Source organism: Pelodiscus sinensis, chromosome 2 (assembly GCF_049634645.1).
Source record: "Pelodiscus sinensis isolate JC-2024 chromosome 2, ASM4963464v1, whole genome shotgun sequence".
In the NCBI taxonomy this organism is placed as follows: Eukaryota; Metazoa; Chordata; order Testudines; family Trionychidae; genus Pelodiscus; species Pelodiscus sinensis.
This window is the reverse complement of record NC_134712.1, coordinates 147,304,850-147,319,650: the sequence shown is the minus strand read 5'-3', so window position 1 is coordinate 147,319,650 and position 14,801 is coordinate 147,304,850.

The window sequence follows — 14,801 nt, the reverse complement described above, 5'->3', positions numbered from 1 at the left end:
GCAGCTGCCCGGCTAGCCCCCCCCCTTAATCCAGCCCTGCCCTGTAGGTACAGCTAGAGAAAACTCTTCAGCACTGGTGCATGAGACATGCACACTCTTAGGCTACCCTCAGTGTTTGATTTACGGGTCTACATTAGATCTGCTAAATCAAATGCTGGAAGATCAAACTCTGGAGGGTCGATCTTCTCTGTAGTGTGGCCTTACAATGTAAGCCCTTACAATGCAAAGGACAGATACTATCACTTAAAGAAGATAATAATATATATCAAATGAGACATATCATTAAATCAGAGGTCTGTGAGAAGAAAATCTTGGGCTCAGATGCGGATTTGAACAAAAATTGCTGCTGCGTGCCAGGTCTGTAAAAACAATGTGAAATTTTCTCTACCAATGCACGTATACCAGTTCTGGAATTATCTTGTCTCCTCCAACCACAAATTACTTCAAAATTAAAGTATGGTATGGTTATATTTCATCCATAGACCCCCACCACACAGAATGATCATTCCAAAACAGACAGCAACAAAAATGATTAAAGGTTGAGAAAGCATGAATCTATGAAGAAAGATTGGAAAATTTGGGTACGTTTAGCCTGGAGAAGAGAAGACTGAGAGGAAACATGCCAACTGTCTTCAAGTATGTAAAAGATTATTATAAAGCAGAGGCTGATAAATTGTTCTTCTTAGCCACTGAGAACAGGACAGGTAGTAATGAACTTGAACATCAACAAGGGAGATTTAGCATAGACATAGGAAAAGCTTCCTAACAGTAAGGTCAGTTAAGCATTGGAACAAATTACCTAAGAAGGTTGTGAAATTTCTGTTATGGAGATTTTTAAGAGCAAGTTAGACAGACACCTGTCAGAAATGGTCTAGATCAATGGTCACCAACCTGTGTAGATCATGATTGCCTGGTTGATCATGGAGCCTCTGAAATTGCCATCTCTGGCTGCTAAAAGTCCAGTGGTACAGTAGAGCTAAGGCAGGCTCCCTGCCTCCCCTGGCTCTGTGATGTTTCCAGCCAGTACATCCTGCAGTCCCTGGGAGGTAGGGCTATATGTCAACGCATGCTGCTCCTGCCTGTAGGCACCACCCCCACAGCTCCCATTGGCTGGAAATTTGGAACTGCAGCCAATGGGAGCTGGGGGCAGGGCCTGCATAGAGAAGCAGCACACAGAGCCACATGCCCCTCCCCCCCCAGGGCCACAGAGTTGTGCTGACTAATTCTGAGAATGGGGTAGAGCCGGGGCAAGCAGGAAGCCTACCTTAGTCCCACTGAGCTGTCAATTGGGAGCTACCTGAGGTAAGCACCACCCAGCGGGAGCCTGCACCCTAACCCCGTGCCCCAGCCCTGAGCTCCCTTCCAGAGCCAGCACCCACTACCCATCCTATACCCACAACCCCCATCCCCAGTCCTGAGTCCCCTTTTGCACCTAATCTCCCATTCAGAGCCTTTGACTCTCACCCACATCTGCACACCAACCCTCTTCCCCAGGCAGACTGGGGTTCTGTCCTGCACCCAAACTCCCTTCCAGAGCTCGCATCTCTCACCCCCTCCTGCACCTCTCCCCCTCCCCCCACACTCCTGCCCTGAGGCCCCTCCCAGAGCCTATACTTCAAATCCCTCCCAAACCCCAATACCCTTCTCCAGACCTGTGCCCTTTCCTGCACCCAAACTCCCAAACAGAACTTGCACTCCTCACCCCCTCTTTTGCATCTTAACCCCTGCCCCAGACTCAGCGCTCCCACAGCCCAGTGAAAGTGAGTGAGGATGGAGGAGAGCAAGTGACAGAGGGAGTGGAGACAAGATCTTGGGAAAGAGGTGTGGTAGATTCTGGATTGCACTGAAATTCAAAAAGTCACCCCGTGCTTACAAAGGTTGGAGTCCACTAGTCTAGCTAATCCCTAGTCCTGTCACAGTGCAAGGGACTGAACTAGATGACCTGTCAAGGTCCTTTCCAGTTCTGCATGTCTATGCCACTATTCAGAGACATATTAGTTAAATGACATAAATCAAAGTGCAGTGACTGCCATGACACTTACATACACAAACACCAAAATACACGTATCCCAGAGCATACAGGTTCCAATGTACTGGGCCAATTTCAGGGTGTTCTATTCTCAGCTTTCTTCACCCTCCCCCTATTATTGCTATTTCCATGGCTGTTTCTCCCATTCTTTGTTTTTAAAAATATTTAGGGAGTGTTGAACTGTCCACTGTCTTTACACATTCCTAAAATATGGAGCTTGGAGAGGGGGATCCATCTTTCAGCCTTTTAATCATACACTCATTATCTGACTGTATTCACTGTGCAAACATAGTCTAGTGATTCAAGCTCAGCCTGGCTCTTCAGTAAATAAGTGTGCCCACAATTAGTTTCAAATGTATATTTTTAGCTATGGTAACAGAAAATGTAAATGTCATAATGAGAGACTGAATCTAGGCTAATCTACAGCTCTTCGCAGCATGAGTACAATGTTCCCCAGGGCATCCCTTGGTAAAATACCTCAGTGATTAATACAGAAACCTTCAGAATGGAAAGCCTTGGTTTGATTGGTACTTTTAGCCTTAATGTGAGCATGATTACTTTCTGAGGCGCTGGCCCCAAGCTAGATTTACTTTTTTTAAGGCTATCATCATTATCCATATTAGTAATCTTCCCTAACCACACAGATCACATGTCTGAAGCTTGCCATTAAAAAGCAAAGGTCCCTTAAAGATTAATGTGATGGCTGAGATTTCTTCAGTGTTTTATCTTCTTGCACCTAAAGAAAGTTGATGAATGTACTGCCTTCTCACTCATCAACACAGGAGTACTCAATAGGATGAGTTAATTAACAATCAACATTTAATTGCATTCAGTACCAATAGTGTTTGTACAATCTTGGTCCTAGACACATTTATTAATGCAATTGTTACATAGTTTTTGTGAGTAGGACCCCCAGCATCACTTCTTCCTCATGCCTCCCAGCCTCGTGCCAGGGATTTACTAAAAGAGGCTGCTCACCCCACATTAGCAATTACTAGAGCTTTCTAGCACTTTAAGTGAAATAATGGGAATTTTGTCCGCATTACAGCACACCACAACTTTACCAATATTAACTCTCTGCTTAGGATCCTCAAATGTAAACCATGGCTCCATTATGGCATTAACCCAGTAGCCTGAAATGATCTCCCACTCAGTAAAACCACTCTGAGCAGGTGTACATATGGGAGAAGGTCAGCTTAAGATACGCAATTCCAGCTATGTAAAAAACGTAGCTGGAGTTGACATACCAAGTTTGGCACCGTTCTCACTGCAGGAGGTCAATAGGAGAAATGCTCTTGCTGACTTCCCTTACTCCTCACGACAGCGGAGAGTGCCAACATCAACGGGGGTGCCTTCAGCATTTGATTTAGCACTAAATCAAATGCCAGAAGATTGACCACTACGGTGTCGATCTTCCTGGTAAAGTAGACACGCCCTGAGCAGACTACATAGAAGATCTTGTAAGCATTATACTGAATATCTTCCATTGGGCAGAGCCAGTCTTTGGGATCCGTGAAGCCCATGACCACAAACATCATCTAAAAAATGAACTATTGAGAACAGAACTCTGAAAATCAAAGACAGAGAGAAAAATTGAGCAAAGATATTCTATTCTATATCCGTTCTTAAAGTGACCTTTCAGCTGTGCCTTTCAGCAGTGCATTAAGTAGTGCCTTACAATAGTGCTTTTGTTACGTATGGTTAATTCTGTCTCGTCCTCTCTTCAGGGTGGGAATTACACATGCTGTGTAGTGTTTAATTTTGGTTTTGTTATTGTTTTAAATGTACCTACCACTCCATGTTTATATTAGAGAAAGCCAGGTCAAAGAAATCCACTTTGCACTTGGAGCAGAAAGTGGTGACATTTGAGACGGTCCTTAGCTCCTGGAGGAGTTCATATCACAACCTCTGACTTGCCTTTGACAAATCTCTGCCTCTTGTGAAGATGACCTTTACCCTTGTGGTAGAAAGTTCCTGCATGTCAGAGGAAAGTAGTTGTTGGCCATGGTCTTCATCCCAGAGATCTAGCAATCTTTTAGATACCCTGGGACTCCATGAGTGGTGGTGGAGGTGCAGTTTCTCATCACAGTTCTTTGGGTATGTCATGGGGTTGATATACCTGTCACCCTTTGGGCAGGGCATGGTATGTTATGGCCCCGAAGCTTAGCTCAAGTCCATATGGCCCAGGAGTTAGAATCACCACTACCACTGGGTATGTCTACACTACCCCGCTAGTTCGAACTAGCGGGGGTAATGTAGTCATCCGCAATTGCAAATGAAGCCCGGGATTTGAATTTCCCGGGCTTCATTTGCATGAAGCCGGCCGGCGCCATTTTTAAATGCCGGCTAGTTCGAACCCCGTGCCGCACGGCTACACGCGGCACGGAGTAGCTAGTTCGGATTTAGGCTTCTAATCTGAACTAGCTGTACTCCTCGTGGACTCCACTAGTGGACATTTAAAAATGGCGGCGCCCGGCTTTATGCAAATGAAGCCCGGGAAATTCAAATCCCGGGCTACATTTGCAACTCCGGTTGCCTACATTACCACCCTAGTTCAAACTAGGGTGGTAGTGTAGATATACCCACAGACTCCAATTCAGTGAGCCAAATTCAGAGGTGTGTAAGGAGGTGTAAATTATACCCTGTTATTTCAGAGTCTTGGATCCTTGCAAAGATTAGCTATGGGCCACAAAATCTGTGAGCTAAAAAAAGGGAGCCCTCTTCATTGTGTGAGTTGTGAGTAGAACAAAAGGATTATTTTAAATGAAAACTCAAAATAGAAAAGAACGTAGCAATGTTGTCCAATCTTTAGGCTTTATTCAGTACTGATCTGCACAGGGGGGAAAAAACTACAGTGAGGTAACTTTTCTTCCATTTAGCTGTCAGGACTTCATTCTTTTTCTGTGCAAATTCTACAAACTAATTTAGATATTGCAAAGAACGAGTGGGGTGATTTGATGATGGAAAGTCACTGCTAGCATTGTGAATGTTCCCTTTTATTTGTCTTGGAAAACTTGCCAATTTACATAACATTCTCATGATGCGTAGTGGATTGTCTGGTCTCTCTGGGGTGATGAATTAAGGTTTAGCATAAAGCTTAGAGGTTTTTTACTCTCAGGCTACTTCTAGACTACATCCCTTTTTCGTAAAAGGGATGTAAATTAGATGTATCGCAATTGCTAATGAAGCGGGGATTTAAATCTCCCCTGCTTCATTAGCATAAAAATGGCTGCCACTTTTTTCCGCACAGAGCTTTGTCGGAAAAAAGCGCCAGTCTAGATGCTGATCTTGTGGAAAATAAAGCCTTTTCCGAAAGTTCCCTTATCCCTATGAAATAAGGGATCTTTCGGAAAAGGCTTTATTTTCCACAAGATCAGCATCTAGACTGGCGCTTTTTTCTGACAAAGCTCCGTGCGGAAAAAAAGCGGCAGCCATTTTTATGCTAATGAAGTGGGGGAGATTTAAATCCCCGCTTCACTAGCAATTGCGATACGTCTAATTTACATCCCTTTTATGAAAAAGGGATGTAGTCTAGACGTAGCCTCAGAGTTTAATTGTTTGTGTCTTTTTGTTTACTTTCAAAAAACACATTACATGAAGGGCAGCAGAGGTACATAGGAATGAACCACTGATTATAGATTTGGCAAGAGTGCAGCCTGTTTTGGATGGCAGGTTAAGACAGGGGCGGCTATAGGGCAGGGCGAGCAGGGCGGCCGCCCCGGGCCCTGCGCTTCAAGAAGCCCTGCGCATGTGCCGTGTCAAATGGGGGGCCCGTGAAATTGTGCTTCCCTGGGCCCCGCAAAATCGTCATCTGCCCCTGGGTTAAGATCTGCTTTAAAACCTGTGGTGGCACAGAGCCCAAGGTCGGAAGAGACCTTGAAAGGTAAACCTATGGGCCTAGTTGTTCTTTACTCCTCTGAATATAGGGTGTGGAAGCAAGCTGCTGAACACGGCCTCAGGGAGACACTTCCACTGCCTGAGAATGTCCCAGGCATAGTCAGTTAGCCAAACCCTTTTGGAGCTATTGTATCTGTCTAAGGTATTTATAGAGTGCCAATGACTGTTGTCTAGGCACTGACCCACATTTAACTTCACCACCTGCTCCCAGCCCCAGTGAGGGTATGTCTACACTAGCTCGTTAATTCGAGCTACGCAGGCAAATCAGGCAACTGGAGTTGCAAATGAAGCCTGGGATTTAAATATCCCAGGCTTTATTTGCATGTTCCCGTCCAGCTGCCATTTTTAAATCCCCCTTAGTTCGAATGAACTGCTTGTGGCTACACATGGAAGTTTAAAGTTAATCCGAACTAAGTCCTTAGTTCGGATTAATGGTTACACCTCATTCCACGAGGAGTAACAGTTAATCCGAACTAAGGTCTTAGTTCGGATTAACTTTAAACTGCCACGTGTAGCCACGGGCAGTTCGTTCAAACTAAGGGGGATTTAAAAATGGCAACCGGACGGGAACATGAAAATAAAGCCCGGGATATTTAAATCCCGGGCTTCATTTGGAAGTTCAAATGCCTACATTAGCCTCCCTAGTTCGAACTAGGGGGCTAGTGTAGACATACCCTAAGGGCGTGTCTACACAGCAGGACTTAACTTGAAATAAGCTATGCAAATTGAGCTATGTCAATTGTGTAGCTTATTTTTAAATAGCTTATTTCAAAATAGGGAGCATCTACACAGCACTGATTTCAAAATAGAGCACTCTTGCTTCAACTTCCCTTACTCCTCATACAATGAGAGTTACAGGAGTTGGAGTAAGAAGTCCTCCAGCTTGACAGTATTTTGACACCATTTTGAAATAACTGCCTGCTGTGCAGATGAGGACTATGTTATTTTGGAATGGTGCTAATAATTTTGAAATAGTGTTACAGTGTAGACGTACACTATGAATCCCCAAACCCAGCTACAGCCTTTTTAGCAAAGTGCACTAAAATCTACTATGCAAATGCACATATGTATTTAATGCGAACACTGTGATTGCCCATGATGACCAATTGTGTGACAATTCAATCAGCCTTTATGACTAGGAAAACAGCATGGCTGATTTCTAATGCCTCAATATAGCAACTTTTATACACTGGCGGGGGAGGTAATCATCCAGCACAAGCCCATATGTACAGAGTCTGGGTATAAGGAGCAAAGGTTAGTTTCCCAGCACTTCTCTTAGATGATAGCAGATTCTAAGCCAAAAGGATATCTGCTTTTCACAATTTCAAACAATGTGTGAATGACTGACCTGTTGTTGGTGACAATGCCAACAGCCGCTGTCCTGGCTTTAGTCCAGTCACAAAGACGTTTGGCAGTTCATCCAATACTACTGAGCCAATCATTTTCATTTGGAAGACGCCCTAGGTGAGAAATTAGCTTCATTCGTTACATTTTTCCAAGCAATTTTTCATTTAGCATCAATTTGCTGCATTTTGAGTTCAGTTCCCCCATTTATTTTTATTCTGCAGAGTAGTGGGGAGATTCTAGAGTGGAGCCATTTATAGTCATTGCCACCTATGGTATAAGTTTAGAGAGTCTGCTAATGGAGGCACTTTGTTGCTGAATGCGCAAGTGCTGAATCATTGAACATAAAAAGGGTGAGATTTTAAAAATGGAAAGAGATGGGAATATTTCCTTCTTTCTGCCTTTATTTACTCCTTTGTAACCCAAATGAAGTCAGCAAGATTTCACTGGGATAAAATTTGGCTCAAAACATCACATTTTGTTCTGTTAGGCCAATGAAATTCTAATGGACTTCCACAGAAATATCTCCCATATAACTGAAAGTTGAATTCAGCCAAAAGAAGAAATTCTGTCTACATTTAATCCCATAAAATGAACAGGTGTAAAAATATGAAGACTTTGGCCTTTTATGCCTTTTTATTCCATCCTTGAGTTTGCAGTCTCAGGATTATCCAGATGGTTCATCAAGACTAAAAAATCGTCACTCACTCTAATTTACAATATGATCAGCACCTATATGAACCAAGCTGTGGCACAGAATGCCAATCCTGTCATATTAAGTAGATAAAGAAATACAGAAATCACCTTAATACTCAATCTAACACAAATAATTCAGAAAGCTACCATGTCTCTTTTTATTATTATTTTTCAACATATTTTTCATCGTATGAAGATAACAATATCAGAACAGAAGGAACGGCCATGCTGGGTTAAACCAATGGTCCATTCGTACCCTGTTTTCCGACTGTAGCTGGTGCTGGTGCTTCAGAAGGAATGAACAGAACAGAGTAATTATCAGGTGATCTACCCCCTGTCTTCCATTCCCAGCCTCTAGCAGTCAGAAGTTTAGAGACACCCGGAGCATAAGGATTGTGTCCCTGACCCTCTTGGTTAATAGCCATTGATGGCTCTGTCCTCCATGAATGTATCTTATTCTTTTTTGAAGTCAGTTTGTACTTTTGGCCTCACAACTTCCCCTGTCAGTGTATCTAATTCCAATGGAGCAAATCTTGTGCCCATGCCCCTCCCCGCTTCCAGGAAAACAGAAAGGCCGTGGAACGATAGGATGAGGAAACTGAAAAGTGGAGATGTGTAGCTTTCAGATAATCCTGCAAAGCTGCACTCATCTATCCTAGCATGCAGGGATTGGGAGAAGACAAGCCATGGCTCAGGGCCACAGCTGGATCCCCATCCCCATGTATAGTTTGAGCCAAACAAACACACATATAGTGGGGACACAACAGCCACTCCATAGCCTCGTAAGGCGGATTCTATCTCCAGCAACAAGAACCCCTGAAAAATTCCCATGCACAAAGTCCACTTTCTTAGACAGAGCAGAGACCAAGATTGTCATAATATATTTATCATGTTTATTAGTCCATCATTTAATCTCTTCATGCACCTGCATGATAATGATATTGGACATTTAACAAGTCTTCTCTACATCACTCTCAGTTCTCTCACTCATTCTTTTATTTTTATAACATAGTTGCTAGGATTACGATTTTATGCTATGTTATAGCTGTCATGAAAATTACCAAGGATGTTAATATAAAAGATGATTCCAGTTCCATAACAAATAGATTTTCTAAGCTGCAAATAAAAAACATATCAACATAGTAAATGTATGAGTATCACTGGATGTTTGAGTTGTATCCATCATAAAGACACAAATTAAAGATGCCATGTCAGACTCTTAGCCAAACCAATTTCCAAATTTTCCATTGGTTTCAAGAGTAAGCACATCAGGCCCCTGGAGAGGGAGGAGAATTCACTGGAAAAAGAAACATAAAAAATGTAATGACTGAAATCCCTAAAATGTTATCTGCCATATAAAGGTATAGGTGCCTGTAAGGTATGTCTACAGTGCAATTTAAAAATGGCATCTGGCCCATGCCAGCTGGGCTTTAATTTCAATGTAGACATATTCTAACTGGGTGAAGTTAATTCCATGGCTGTAATTTGCCTCCTCAATGCTCACAATTGAGGAAAATAATGTTAAATTCTCCATTCCACTCACATCTTTTTTCTGTTATTTCCCCCTTTTTATCAGCTAAAGGCAGAACAAAGTCATGCAGAGTCCTACTCCAAACCCAACTTCCCCTCCCCATTCCTTCCCTTAAAGAACTGCTTAGAATAGCAGAGAAACTTCAGCACACCTAAGGGCTTAATAGAAAACAGTCATAAAACAAAAATACCTGTTGATGTTCAATCTGTCAAGGGAAATGGAGAGCCCACCCCAAAGTGGAGGCTTTTCTTTGCTTGTGTGTGTAGAAGATTCAGTATATGCTGCAGTAGAAGGGAGCTAATGAAGTTACAGAGTGTGGTTATCCATAGAGATCAGTCAACAGGACCTATTGCTAGGGTACGTCTAGACTACAGGCTTTTGTCGACAGAGGTTTTGTCGACAGATACTGTAGACAAAGCCTCTGTCGAAAAAGAGCATCTAGACTGCATTACGTGGATCGAAAAAGTGATCCGCTTTGTTGACAGAGCATCCAGACTGGCGGACACTCTGTCGACAAAAGAAGGCACACGGAAGTGCTTCTGGCAGGTCACAGGGGCAACCTTAAAGTCCAGGCGCTGCTGCATGCTCTTTGCAGAGATACATGCTTAAAAGGATCCTCCTGGACAGCCGTTGCTCTGCTCCTGCATCTGGCTTGCCTACCTCCTAGAGCTGTGGTTCTCAACTGGTGGGCCATGGTGACTTTTTCGGTGGTCCACAGGAACATTGTCCAAAGTCACATGGTATGAGCAGGCACCACCTTTAGGCTGTTTTATGCTGTGTTCACAAGCACACGGCGCGTCATCCATAGCGTCACCTAGGACGCAACCGTGTTGTGTTGCCAGTAACTTCCGTCTGAGGCTCTGAGCGTCAATGTAGCTGCCGCCATCATGCTGAGCGGTTGCTGTGTCATTTGTCCTGTGCTACATGTGCTGGAGGTGGTCCACGAAAATTTTTTGATTGGCCTGGCAGTCTGTGGACTGAAACGAGTTGAGAACCACTGTCCGAGAGGGAAAGCAAAGCTGCTGCAATTTTTGGCTCTGGTTGCCCTGCTTCCTCGGACACCGCAGCAGTTTATTTTCAGGTTTGGTTTTGTGCTTTGCACTGTGTTTTTGGCCATGGAGCTTGAGCTGCCCCTGGGTAGGCAATGGCCCCACACTGTGATGATGGAAATTCTGCTGCATCTTCATGAGAGCATCATGATGATTGCAGCAGAGCTGGATTCAGAGCCCAGCTTTGAGCCCCTCACTCAGGCTGCAGCCCTACTGCCCTTGCCCCCGAACTTATTCCTGGAGAGGCGAGTTTGGAGGCTGGACACCAGTTCTGACTGGTGGGACCGGCTTGTTATGCAGCAGCAGGACGATGACCAGTGGCTCCGAAACTTCCGGATGCAGAAGTCCACCTTCCAGGAGCTCTGTGCCTGGCTCACCCCTGCCCTGCAACACCAGGACACCCGCTTGGGGGCCGCCATCCCCCTGGAGAAGAGCGTCACTATTGCTCTGTGGAAGCTGGTCGCCCCCGACAGCTACCGCTCCATGGGACATCTGTTTGGCTTGGGGAGGTCTACTGTCGGGGCTGTCTTGATGGAGGTAAGTCACTCTCAAGGGATAGTCCCTGGGGGCAGGGGCAGGAGGATAAGGGAAATGGTCAAGACCGGGCACAGGAAATGGGGGATGGGGTGGGAGTGGTAGAAGCCTGCCTGGCCTCACCCTGTGGTGGTGCGGAGGGCATGGAGGGAATGTCTGAGGGGGGGACTTTCAGGGTCTGGGACAGGAGGGTGGGGGAGCACCTCTCATCAGCTCACGCAACTCCTCTAATGTCCTGTTATGTGTGTTTGTATTTGTCCCTTTCTGCAGGTGGTGACAGCCATCAATTCAGAGCTGCTTCACAGGACTGTCCACCTTGGAGACCTGCATGCCATCTTGGCCAGATTTGTGGGGCTGGGTTTTCCGAACTGCGGCGGAGCACTCGACGGGACACACATCCTGATCCATGCACCACCTCATCAAGCAGCACAGTACATTAATAGAAAGGGCTACTTTTCCATGGTGCTGCAGGCCCTGGTCGACCACCGGGGACAATTCACAGACATTTGTGTCAGGTGGTCAGGCCGGGCACACGATGCCCACGTATTCCGGAACTCCTACCTGTACCGCAGGCTGGGGCATTCTTTCTGGAGACGAACTATGCAGTCAGGGATGTGCAGATGCCTAAGTGCATGGTGGCCGATGCGGCGTACCTCCTTATGCCCTGGCTCATGAAGCCCTATACTGGCCACCAGGATGCGAGCAGAGAACTGTTTAACTCCCACCTGAACTGGGTTCACTTCCAAGTGGAGTGCGCCTTTGGCCATCTGAAGGGCAGATTTAGATGCCTGCTCACTCGGCTGGACATGAGGGAACACAACATCCCCGACGTGGTTGCAGCATGCTGTGTGCGGCACAACCTAGTGGAGAGGAAAGGGGAGGCCTTCCTCCCTACATGGAGGACACGGGCTGATGTGGAGGGGAGGCACTTCAAGCAGCCCTGGACAGCTGCCATCCGGCAAGCCCACCAGCTGGGCTTGCACATTTGAGTAGCCCTGAGGGAGCAATTCTCCCAAGGAGGCCAATGATTTTCCCCGGGACCTTCCAAATGTGGGATTGCCCCATGTCCCCAGTGCCTAGCTCCCCAAAACCCCTCCCAGCCCCACATTCACACATTGTACTCATTCATTACACACTGAGAACAGAGACAGGTGTTGGTGAAAAAATGTTTACAGTTTATTTCACTGTGGGTTTTTTGAAAAACTAAAATATGCTTTTATTCAGAAAAATAAAGTTTTTGTAAAAAAAGTAAAGTGCTTCCCTCAGTGACTCTCACAGATGGGAAGGGGGAATGTCAACCTTGAAGGGGGGAAGGAGGCTCAGGGCTGAGGGTGCTGCCTTGATGAAGAGCCCCTGGCACTTTGGCTGCAGAGGCTTTCTTGGACACGGCTGCGCGTGCGGGCTGGGACAGTAGGGGGCTGGGTAAGAGGTAGGGCTGTACCTCGATCTGGGATGGCAGGAGCTGAGGGGGGAGCAGGCTGAGCAGGAGGAGCAGGACCAGACACAGGACCTCCCGGATCGCAGCACAAATCTCAGTGCGCTGCTGGACAAACTCGTCCAGCAAGCGCCTGCACCACTCTGCCTCTGCCTCTGCCTACATCCTCCGGTTCATTGCATCCGGCGTCCCTTGCAGGACCAAGATATGCTGGCGAACCAGGTCCAAATACGTGTGCCAGTGCCAACTGGTTCCCTTCAGCTGTCTGGGTGGTGGAGCAGGTGTGCTATACATCTCCTGGTCAGCTGGTCTGGCTGTGGAGGACAAGAAGGAAAAGTTGTCAGTCATGCATGCCCACACTTTTCCTGCAAGGGCATGCCCTCCTTCTTCTCAGCAGTCAGTGCCTGTCCTAAGGTCAGAGGATGCTCATGTGTGTCTCAGTAAGGCATGGTGTGGCCTGACCAGCAGCCATGGCCTCCCTGGAGCCCAGAAGGTGTGCAGGCCACCATCCTGACCCCCTTCGCACAGACCCCATGGCCAAGCAGCACAGACAAGTGTCAGGCCACAGTTGGGGTTCCCGCAGGTTGCTGAGAGGCCTAAAGCTGTGTGGCAATCCCAGCGTCCCCAGCCTATGCCTGCACCTGGCATCACTGCCTGCCAGAAGCAGGTGGTGCCTCACAGCCATGCAGGTGCAGGGGTAGGACGGCCCTCCCTGAGGTCGGCAATGTGTGTGCCCACTTTGTCGACACAACCCTGTAGTCTAGACACACTCCTAGTGTGTCACTCCACATGGCTCAGAAGGTGTTTGGATGCTGAGCTTATTGGTTCTGTCAGACATTCTATAATCTGTGTCAGTGTGAGGATCAAGCTGCTTGTACAGATGAATGCAGGGCAAAAAGAAAGTGCAATGATAGCGAACAGCTGTTAGCAGTTTATTTTTAGTCACAGACACTAAGCTTTACCTTCAACCAGACAAGCACAGCTGTTGTAGAAAGTAGTACAACTGGTGTCTTCCGGAAAGCTATGTAATTTCTAGCAGAGCACTTCCTTTACAATAAAGATGCATTTTTGTTTCCTCTTTGTTTTCTCACCTGCTGTTTCATATTTTCCTATAAGTGGACGATAAATTATTCCTAGGTTGTGGGGCTGTCATTAGACAAACCCTGCCTCTGAAACTGCAAGCTTTGTAGTCCTAAAATCTTCTATTTTTTGTATTAAGTAATGTCATAATCACTAGCTGATACAGCTATAGGGCCTTTGGCAACACAATGAGCACTTAATGTTTCTGGCTGATTACACTCAAGCTAATAAAAAGGTCATAGAGCATATTTATGCCCCGAACCCATCATAAAAAGCACACTGGGATCTAGTTATTAATCAAGAGTCAGGTAGCGCAACCAGTTACATGAAGATCACCATTGTCATCCAAATGACTGCAAAAGGTTGTAAGTATTCATTTTTTAAATCTGCAATAAAAAAATATAAAATGTAAATATGTGCTATTGCTTGGTCTGCACCACATCTGCACCTGCCAAGGAAACCCATGAAGAGCTGCTTACACACAAAGGGCAAAACCCTGAAAACGACACGCACAAGAAGGACAAGTGTGTAGAACAGGGTGTGTGTCATACACAACCTGCACAATACAGTGAATCGAAGGGTGACCAACCAGCACAGCAGCGCCGCTGTGCTTCACTAATTACTGGGAGTAGCTTACTAGCAAGCCTGACAGGCTATCAGCAGGACCCTGTCTACTAAAGATAGGGATAGGGAACATCTGCAAAGGCAACAGGGAGGACAGCTGAGTAGAAGTCTCTGAAATTCCATTGGTTGCAGTGCTGGGGCTGCCTCTGGGGTATGTTTGACTCCTGCAAGAGCCAGCTAAGGTTTTTTCATCTTTTCCAACTTGCCAGTCTACTGTGGTGTGCAGCGCTTGCCGTCCCCTGCCCTGTTGCTCTGTCATAACATGGGCCTTATGCTCATCAAGTACTGACTGGCTTTTGTGTTTAGCTTGTTTCCTGGAAACACTGTTAGCCGTGTAGACAGCTGGCCAAGGCATGTTGTGCATGCCTTTTTGGGGGGGGGATGGTAGCGCTCTGTCTGCAGCACATGCTTTCCAGCCCCACCCCTGGTGCCAGATAGCAAACTCCAGCTGTAATCCTGGCTGTGCATGTAGTGATTAGGGTGATCTTGCAGTGCTATTGCCCTTGCTGCTTTCTCTTGTCATGCTATTAGGTGACCTGTCCCGACATTCTAAAATTGGCTGTGAGGAAATTATCTTTCTGG